Below are 10,928 nucleotides of genomic sequence, written 5' to 3'. Positions count from 1 at the left end.
CTTAGCCATAGAGAAATGCTAATTTAAAAAAACCACATTAAGTGAGATATATATATATATATATATATATATATATATATATATATGGTTTTAAAAATAAAGGAAAAACTGCATTAAGCAGTTCATGGTGGTACATGCCTTTAATGCTACCACTCAAAAGGCAGAGGCAGGCAGAAGTTCAAGGCCAGCCTGGTTTACATAGTGAGACCCTATTTTACCACTACCACCACCACCACTACCAAAAAAAAATCAGATTCCCTGGAACTGGAGTTACAGACTGTTGTGAGCTTCCACTCATAACTGCTGAGAATAGAACTCAGGTCCTCTGGAAAAGCGGTCAGTACTATTAACTACTGAACTGTTGTTCCAGCCGAGGCTGCTTTGGGATTAGCTACGTAGCTGAGGATGCCCTTGAGCCTTTGACCCTCTGATGCTGAGGTTACAGGTGTACGCGCCATGCCTGACTCTGAGTCTGGATTTTCATGTTTCCTCTCACACTTTCAGTTTCACCTCCTACATCAAGATCTTTGATCCTTTCTGAGTTAATTTGTGTACAGAATGAAAGAGAGAGCCAGGTGGTGGTGGCACACGCCTTTAATCCCAGCCCTTGGGAGGCAGAGGCAGGAGGATCTCTGTGAGTTTGAGGCCAGCCTGGTCTACAAAGCGAGTTTCGGGACAGGCTCCAAAGCTACACAGAGAAACCCTGTCTCAAAACAAGAACAACAACAAAAATAAAACAAAAAAACAAGGCAAAATAAAACCAGAATGAGAGAGGGATCTGGTTTCATTCTCCTATATTACGGATATTTATTTTCCCAGCACCATTTTTTGAGTATGCCTTCTTTTATGTAATGTGTGTTTTTGTAGCAGAGCTCCTAAATAATGACATGGAGAATTCTTGTCAAGTATGAAAGCTTGGTCTTAGCTTAGGCTTATTCCCACTTGGCTCTTCAAATTTAAATTAAATTATGGTGTAGAAGGTCCTTCTGTTTATGTGTTGCTTTCATTGGTTAATCAATAAAGAAACTGCTTGGCCTGATAGGGCAGAACTTAGGTAGGCAGAGAAGACAGAACTGAATTCTGGGAGGAAGAAAGCAGTCAGAGAACCGCCATGGAGCCACCAGAATCAGACATGCTGAATCTTTACCAGTAAGCCACTGTCACGTGGCGATACACAGATTAATGAAGATGAGTTAAACTAATATGTAAGAGCCAATAAGAGGCTAGAGATAATGGGCCAGGCAGTGATTTAATTAATACAGTTTCTGTGTGGTTATTTCAGGGGCTAAACTAGCCGGGCAGCAGGGATAAACAAGGGGCCTCCTCTCCTGGTAACACGTTTATATTAATCATCACCTCTCCTCAGTACCATACATCCAACTTCCTCCCAACTTCCATCGCATCTGATTCTTTCCCAGGGCTCCTATCTCCTGGAAAGTCCTTCCCATCTTCTTCTGCCTAGCTATTGGCCATTCATTTCTTTATTAAACCAACCAGAAGATCTTTAGGCAGGTGAGGTTAAACAGAGACACATCTTTAAACAGTATACAAAAAAACTCCAAAATATTTTTCATAGTCTTTATCAAAAATTAGGAAGCTGTGTCAGACAGACATAGTGGCTCACACCTTTAATTCCAGCATTCATCAGGCAGAGACAGGTAGATCTTTGTGAGTTTGAATGCAGCCTATTCTACATATCAAGTGTAACGACTGTTCTGTCTCTTTAAGAGACAACCCACGCCCACTCCCTCCCCATCTGCTGAGACAGGCTGATCTTCAGTTTCCAGCCTGTGTTCTCTCTCTTCTCCGTCTCCAGCTTGGCAGCTTCAGTCTCTCCCTTATCTCTCTCCTCTCCTTCCTCTCTCTCTCTCTCTCTCTCTCTCTCTCTCTCTCTCTCTCTCTCTCTCTCTCTCTCTCTCTCTGTTCTTCTCTCTTCTCCGCCTTCCCTTCCATACTTCTATAACCCACTTAATAAATATCCAGCCTCACTCTGCATGGTGTGCCTATCCAGCTGTCTCTTGCCCCACTGCCACCACATGGCTTGCCACCGGGGACCAGCCACCTTCAGAGACCTGTGTGTGGTCTCATGTGCCGCCCTGCCTGGGACTGGCTGCTCTCGGGACAAGCTGCCCCCTGCCTGCCACCACTTGGGGACCTGCATCGTTTCTGATGCCTGCTGCCACCGGGGATCCTGCAGAATTTTTAATAATCCATTACAGCAAGTTTCAGGACAGCCAGGATTACCTAGTGAGATACTGTTTCAAAATCAACATAAGTAGATAATCAGTGGCTTTGGCTTTCTGTTTTTATTTCTGGGTCCTCAATTCTATGGAAGCAGTTTCTACCTGGCTAGGATGAGAAATCAGTAAACACCATTGGTAGCTGTCTTGAGATGTCTGACGGTGAAGTTGACATGCAGAGACAGGCAAAATCGCAGATGGCTGAGAATTGGCCAGTACCCTAATGAGTGCTGTAGCTCACCCTGATGCTGGTCCTTTTCTCTTCAGCTAATTTAAGATGCCTTTTTTTTTTCCAACTGAAAGTAAACTGATTAACAGAAGTATTAACTGAAGACCCAGAACTCGGTGTTCTTCAAAGTGTAGAGAACAGAATCACGACGAGTGACTGTTTAAAATATTACTGCTGGGGCTGGGGAGATGGCTCAGTTGCTAAGAACACTGGCTGTTCTTCCAGAGAACCAAGATTCCATTCCCAGCACCCAGATGATGGTTCCAACTGAGTAACTCCAGTTCCAAGGAATCTGGTACCCTCTGTTCTTCTCAGGTACCAGGCACACACGTACACAGGCATGCAGGCAAAACACCCATACACACAAATAATTTTTAAAAGTGACTAACTTGGTGGTGGTGCATGCCTTTAATCCCAGCATGCAGCAGGTAGAGGTAGGTGGATTTCTGTGAGTTCGAGGCCAGTCTGGTCTACAGAGTGAGATCCAGGACAGGCTCCAAAGCTACAGAGAAACCCTGTCTCCAAAAACAAAAAACAAAACAACAACAAAAAAAGAAATGACTACCTCGGTCCCACTGTAATTGATACAGTTTTTTTTTAAAATATATGTTTGCTTTTTTTGTTGTTGGTTTGGAACTAGCAAGATGGCACCGTGAGGTCCAACAACATGAGTTCAACCCCCAGGACCCATGTGATGGAAGGAGAGAACTGCCTGGATTGTCCTGTGAACTCCACTGTACCACAGATGTGAAAAAAAAATAAAAATTTTCAGCTTTATCAATATACTATTCTATTGATGAGTACATAGCTAAATATAGGCCTAGTTGGAGGGAACCAGGCACCCCTAGACTAAAATGTTCAGAACCGAAAGCCAAAATAAATCCTTAAGAAGCCATTGGGCTACGAACCGAGGCGTCATTGATGCAGTACAGTCTATAATATAATTGTGCACAATCCATCGAACAATGCCCAGCTGTGTACATGGTACTAAGGATAATATGGTGACATAAGGCATAGATCCTGAAGAGTCCAGCAGGTAGGCACTGGGAGCTTTGGGAAGAGAAAGAAGTGGCTCCAAGGCAGACTAGGAGACTGGAAGTAAACCTAGAACATTCTAAGGGAAGCCATGCTCAGGCACACGTCCACACCATCTGCAATCATTCGAACACTATGGGTCCCAACTGCATTTATAGCTCTCATTTCGTCTGGATTTCTGTTTTTTTTTTTTTTTTTTGGTTTTTCGAGACAGGGTTTCTCTGTAGCTTTGGAGCCTGTCCTGGAACTCGCTCTGTAGACCAGGCTGGTCTCGAACTCACAGAAATCCACCTGCCTCTGCCTCCCGAGTGCTGGGATTAAAGGCGTGCGCCACCATCGCCCGGCTGGATTTCTGTTTTAACTGCTGTTGATGGTTATTGTTATAACTTCAAATAACCTATTTAAATATTTTTGCTCTGTGGACCAGGCTGGCCTTGCTCCCCAAGTGCTGGGATTAAAGGCGTGTGCCACCACCACCTTTTTTTTTTTTTTTAGAGAGAGAGTTGTCTCTTCTATGTATCCTTGTCTGTTCTATGTAGACCAGGCAGGCTTCAGTCTCACAGAAGTCCCCTTGCCTTTGCCTCCTGGGTGCTGAGAATAAAGGTGTGTGCCACCATGCCTGTTTTTAATTTTTTATTATTTATTGACTTATTTATGAAACAGGGTCTTATGTAGCCCATGTTAGCTTTTTTTCCTATTTATTTATTTATTTATTTATTTATTTATTTAGTATCCTGCCTGTAGGCCAGAAGAGGGCACCAGATCTCATTATAGGTGGTTATGAGCTACAACATGGTTGCTGGGAATTGAACTCAGGACCTCTGGGAGAGCAGTCAGTGCTCTTAACCGCTGAGCCATCTCTTCAGCCCCTGTTAGCTTTGAACTCATTATTTAGCTAAGGAGGATCTTGCATTTCTGATCTCCTGCCTCAGTCTCCCAGGTGCTTTGAAGAACAAACAAGGCCAGCCATATTCAGCTTTGAGTTATGTTCATTGATTTGCATTATAACAACATATATTTTATAAGAACACACATTTGGTTTGTTGGGCGATTGTAGCACACGCCTTTAATCCCAGCACTCAGGAGGCAGAGGCAGGTGGGTCTCTGTGATTTCGAGGCCAGCCTGGTCTACAAAAGCTAGTTCCAGGGGGCTGGAGAGATGGCTCAGTGGTTAAGAGCATTGCCTGCTCTTCCAAAGGTCCTGAGTTCAATTCCCAGCAACCACATGGTGGCTCACAACCATCTGTAAAGAGGTCTGGCGCCCTCTTCTGGCCTTCAGGCATACAGACAGAATATTGTATACATAATAAATAAATAAATAAATAAATATTAGTTCCAGGACAGGCTCCAACGCTACAGAGAAACTCTTGTCTCGAGAAACCAAAAAAACAAAACAAAAACCCAAAACAAAACAAAAAAACCCACACACGTTTGGCAGATAAAGATGTTTGTTGCTAAGCCAGATGATGTGAGTTCAATTCTGAAATTGAAGGTGGAAGGAGGGAACCGACTCCCAGTCACCCTCAGACCTTTAATTCCAGCACTTGGGAGGCAGGGGCAAGTGGATCTCTAAGAATTGAGGCCAGCCTGCTTTACATAGCAAGTTCTGGGACAGCCAGGTTATTTGGTGAAGTTAAAAAGAAAATTAAAAAAAAACAAAACAACAACCAAATAGACAGGCATTAAACAAGTAAGAGTTGCTTATGCGTGAAGATGGGAAGAGACGAAACAAGGAAAGGCTTGGACGGTTCCGTCACTGGTGTCCTGGGAACTGAGAGGGCCGGTATGGGCTGAAAGGATAAACCACGACTAGCAATGTACAAGGAGCAGTGCATTCCCTCCTGGGCTGAGCGGCCTCCAGGAGACCTTTCTTCTACATAGCCTGGCTATTCCGGTGAAGAAAGGGAACCTAGAAGAAAACAGGTAGGCAGGGACTCCCACAGCCTTCACACGGTCACTGTCCCAGCAACCTCTGCCCTGCCTCCCCCCCCTTCTGTCTCATCCAGTTTCCAAATAACTGACACGGAGACTTAATATTAATTACAAATGCTCCGTCAATAGGTCAGGCTTGCTACTAGCTAACTCTAACAATTCTATTAACCCACATTTCTTATCTATGCTTTGCCATGAGGCTTGGTGTCTTTTCTCCGTGTGGCGTGCCCACCTTGCTTCTCTCTGCGTCTGCTCTCAACTCCTCAGACCCCGCCCTTCTTTTTCCTAATGTCCTCCTAGTCTGACTCTTGTGCTCAATCTCTTCCTGACCAGCTATTGGCCAGTCAGCCACTTTGTTAAACCAATTATAGTGACATATATTCACACAGTGTAAAGGAATATTCCACAGCTTCTGCTGTTTTGATGGAGACAGTAAGTGTCCTGAAGGCCCAGCAGCACAGATCCAGCCAATGGTGTAATAGCAGCACAGCCACTGGAGAAGCCCCTCCGAACCCTGGTTCTAAAGGAGAGGTCGGGTCCCACGCTGACGAAATCAAGGCAAGGAGCCTCATGAGAGCGGGAAGAAGCTCCTGGGACACTGAATCACACTGAGGTTCGGTGGCAGCGGGTCCTGAAACCTGTGGGAAAGCAGGCCAGGGTTCCCTGAGAGGCTAGGGTAGGAGAGATTTACAGTAATCGGACAAACAGTTCATCTCTAGACAGCATTTTGAATCTGAGGACCACCAACTCCCTTCCCTCTCTCCTTTCCTCCTATCCCTTTCCCTCCCTCCCTCCCTTCCATTCTCCCTCTTTTTAAAACGATTTATTTATTTTTTAAAAATATTTTATTTAAGCCGGGTGGTGGTGGCGCGCGCCTTTAATCCCAGCACTTGGGAGGCAGAGGCAGGCGGATCTCTGGGAGTTTGAGACCAGCCTGGTCTACAGAGCTAGTTCTGGGACAGAAACCGGGTCTCGAAAAACCAAAAAAAAATTTATTTATTATGTATACAGTATTCTGTCTGTATGTCTGCAGGCCAGAAGAGGGCGCCAGATCCCATTACAGATGGTTGTGAGCCACCTTGTGAGTGCTGGGACTTGAACTCAGGACCTCTGGAAGAGCAGCCTTAACCACTGAGCCATCTTTCCAGTCCTTTTAAAAATTTTACCTTGAAAGTAAAATGAAAAAACATGCTTCTTTAAATTTAAACTCCATTTATACCTTTATACATCAATTTATACATCTGAGGTCAAACCTTAAATTGAAGGAGATTTCTTTTCCCAATACTTGGAACGTGTGATGGTTTTGAGAAAGCTAACAAAGATATGAGAATCCAAGTAGTAGATGTGCGCACGGGGCCATGCTTAGGAACCAAGATTGCCTTTGAAATCCCACTCACCAATTTCAAAAGAAAAAAGGTTTTACTGAAGTTCATCTTCCCCATTGTCTGTTTTTATTAAAAATTTATCAAAGAGGCCTGGTGATATGGATCGCTAGGTAATGGGGTTTGCTGCCAAGCCTGTTGATAGGAGTTTGGTCCCTGGGAAGGAGAAAACTGATTCCACCAAGTTGTCCTCTAAGTTCCCAATGCAAATGTGGGCACCCCTGACACATACAAAGTAAGCAAATATATGTTAAAAACAAAACAAACAACCCCAAAGCATCTAAGCAATTGAGGGTTTTGTTTGTTTGTTGTTGTTTTAGAGCCTGTCCTGGAACTAGCTCTTGTAGACCAGGCTGGCCTCGAACTCACAGAGATCCGCCTGCCTCTGCCTCCCAAGTGCTGGGAGTAAAGCTGTGCACCACCATTGTCAGGTTAGAACTTGATTGTTTATATTATTATTTTGTTTTTTAAAAAATATTTATTTATTTATTATGTATACAATATTCTATCTGTGTGTATGTCTACAGGCCAGAAGAGGGCACCAGACCTCATTACAGTTGGTTGTGAGCCACCATGTGGTTGCTGGGAATTGAACTCAGGACCTTTGGAAGAGCAGGCAATGCTCTTAACCACTGAGCCATCTCTCCAGCCCCCTGTTTTTGTTTTTTGAGACAGTGTTTCTCTGTAGCTTTGGAGTCTGTCCTAGCACTAATTCCTGTAGACCAGGCTGGCCTCAAACTCACAGAGATCTGCCTGCCTCTGCCTACTGAGTGCTGGGATTAAAGGCGTGCACCACCACCACCTGGCTGAGTTTTTATATTTTTAACAAAAGAATTTATTTTTTAAATTTCTCTTATTGGGGGCTGGAGAGATGACCCAGTGGTTAAGAGCACTAGCTGCTCTTTCAGAGGACCTGAGTTCAATTCCCAGCAACCACATGGTGGCTCACAACCATCTGTAATAAGATCTGCTGCCCTCTACTGGCCTGCAGGCATACATGCAGGCAAAACACTATAGTAAATAAATAAATCTTTTAAAAAAATTTCTCTTACTAGAATGTTGTCCCTTTTTGATTGTTGTGATAAAATACCGTGACCAAGGTATTAAGACTTTCATTTGGCTTACTAGGTTAGAGTCTATGATAACAGAATAAAGGAATGACTGAGAGCAGCTAGAGAAGCAGTACATGTCTTGATTCACAGGACAGAGTGAGCTAACTGGCAATGGCAAGAGTCTTTTGAACCCAAAGCTCATCCCCAGTGACACAACTCCTCCAGCAAGGCCACACCTTCTCCAGCAAGGCCACACCTCCTCCAGCAAGGCCACACCTCCTCCAGCAAGGCCACACCTCCCTAACCCTTCCTAAACAATTCCACCAACTGCAGACCAAGTATTCAAATATCTGAGCCTATGGGGACCATTCTCATTCAAACCACCACACATAAGTGTGTGTATTCTTTCTCTCTATGCCTCCCTCTCTTCCTCTTCTCTGTTTCAGCTTACTGCTAGGATTACAAGTACAAGCCACCATGCCAGGCTTGATCTGTAAAGAATATTTCCTCAGGTGAGTTCTTCATATAACATTGATTTACATACAATCTACCATGAATATGTTCTCTATGGAATACAACATAAATGCGTAATACTATTCTATTAGGGCTTCTCAAGAACTAAGGTATGTGCTGTTTTGCATATCTGGGTTTCAAAACTGGTTTGCCACCCATAAGCTATCTCCCACTCCATCTTGGTTGATGGGAAGGCATGCGAGCTGACTCAACACACTGATATGTCCAGAACACAGTGAAAACCATGACGCTTCAAGATCAAACTGTTTCTATAGTTCATTGCTGTGGCTCATTTTCACACACACTAGTTTGTGTTATTTAATTATACATGCCAGGTAAGGTTGGTTCTAAGGACTTTGATTTTAAAATGGCAAAATCATTCGCTTTTACAGTTGAACAAACCAAGTATCAAATGGCTAAAAGACTGACCTCACAATTTCAGTTCAGTTACGGGAAAGAACAATCATAACTTCTGTTTGCTTGTTTGAGACAGGGTCTCTCTCTGTAGTCCTGGCTGTCCTGGAACTCTTGGTGTAGACCAAGTCAATCTACTCTGCCTCCTGCGTGCTGGGATTAAAGACTCAGGCCACCACTTGGCCTCAAGGTTAGATGCCCAACTTTAACATCTTATGTAAGCTGGGCATGGTGACTTGCCCATAATTCAACCACTTGGGTGGCTGAGGCTGAGGCAAGTTCTAGTTCAGCGTGAGACCCTTTCTTTTTTTTTTTTAATATTTATTTATTTATTTATTATGTATACAATATTCTGTCTGTGTGTATGCCTGTAGGCCAGAAGAGGGCACCAGACCTCATTACAGATGGTTGTGAGCCATCATGTGGTTGCTGGGAATTGAACTCAGGACCTTTGGAAGAGCAGGCAATGCTCTTAACCGCTGAGCCATCTCTCCAGCCCCTGAGACCCTTTCTTAAAACGACAGTAAACACCAAAGCCATTTGCTTTACGTGCAAAGGTGGCTGGGTTAGGATTAGGGTTATGGTTAGCACAGCATAAATACAAGGCGAGGAAAAACGTAGTTTAGGTGTGGCCACTAGCTTCCCACGCTTACGGCTAGGAACTTTCAGTAACAGTTGTGAAGTCTTGTCTGTGTCTGTTGCAGACACAGAGACAGGAGGACGGAGTTTTGAAGAAGCAGGTTTGGTTCACAGTTGGGCCTTCTCATGGGGAAGTTTTATGTCACTAGTTATCTATGCTTCTCAGTTACTCAACTGAGCAGTGGGGTTTAGTAGTCTGCCTCCCCACCCTCCCTTCTCCTTCCTCATCGCGTAGCTCAGCCTGGCCTTGAGCTTCCTATGTAGCCCCAGCTGTTCTTGAACTTGTGGTCCTCTACTCTCAGCCTGGTGAGCATCATTGAGAGAGTACAGGTGGGGATCGCTATGTCCACGTAAGCTAGTGTTTTGCAACAAACATTTTTATTATCTGCGTCTGTGGATTAGCTAGTTCATTTGGGCTTGGTTAAGACTCACCCGTGTGTCTGTGGTTCTGTTTGGCTGGTTTGTCTGTGTAAGAGCCTGAGCAGGTATAACTGGGCCATCACTGTGTAGTTGAGGATGATGTTGGCCCTCCTGGGCCTCTTGCCTCCACCTCCCAGGTGCTGGGATCACAGCCACCACTCCCAGCTTTACTGGGGTCATTGTCACAGTCGCTATAGCACAGAAGTCAAACTCCAAACTCAGAAGGGTGGTAGGAGGCCCAGACACCGGTGTTTAAAGACCCAGCAGTGTCTTGTGAATTGTAAGGGACCCACAGGATACTGGTTCTGCGTGTGCCCCACTTTACATGCGGGGCTGGAAGTTCCAGTATTAGTGTTTGTCCTACCCTAATAAAATGCGTAAGGCTGGGTCGTTTACAAAGAAGAAATTGCGTATTCTTACAGTTCTGGAATGTGGGAAGTCTGGACCAAGGCATCCTTGGATTTGGCCTTCAGGAGGGATTTACTTTGCTCTGTAGGCGGCAATTTGTTGCTGTCTCCTCAAATGGTGGAGGAGGCAGATGCTGTTCTCACTTGGAAGAAGAGTGCACGGGCAAAGATGGCAGCTTTCTTTCCTATGTGAGCCAGGTCGGCCCTCTGCTAGAGTTACACCACAGCCCTCGCACCTCTTTGTTTATTAGCTCCTTTTTTTTTTTATCCTGGCGTTTCTTTTATAAGGTTATTAGTATAGATGGGGCTGGACAGATGGCTCAGCAGTTAAGAGTTTGGTTGCCAGTACCCACCCCTATCTTGTGACTCACAACCTTCTGGAATTCCAGCTACAAAGGATCTTGCAACCACTTTTGGCCCCTACCGGTACCCACACACACATGACAGTTACTCACACAGACACAGATAAATAAAAAAACATCAAAACATCTTTTAAAATATAAATATGCATGAAGACAGAGTCCTCATGACCTAGCATTTCCCTGAAAAGGCCCAACTTCTAATACCTTGTTAATTAGGTTTCAGAACACCACTTTTGAAATAGCACATATTAAAACCACAGCCACGAGGATGACTCAGTAGACATGCTAAGGAGATTGCCTCAA

Source organism: Microtus pennsylvanicus, chromosome 13 (genome assembly GCF_037038515.1).
Source record: "Microtus pennsylvanicus isolate mMicPen1 chromosome 13, mMicPen1.hap1, whole genome shotgun sequence".
NCBI classification, from domain to species: domain Eukaryota; kingdom Metazoa; phylum Chordata; class Mammalia; order Rodentia; family Cricetidae; genus Microtus; species Microtus pennsylvanicus.
The sequence above is the reverse complement of the archived record's forward strand: the minus strand, read 5'-3'. Positions refer to the sequence as shown.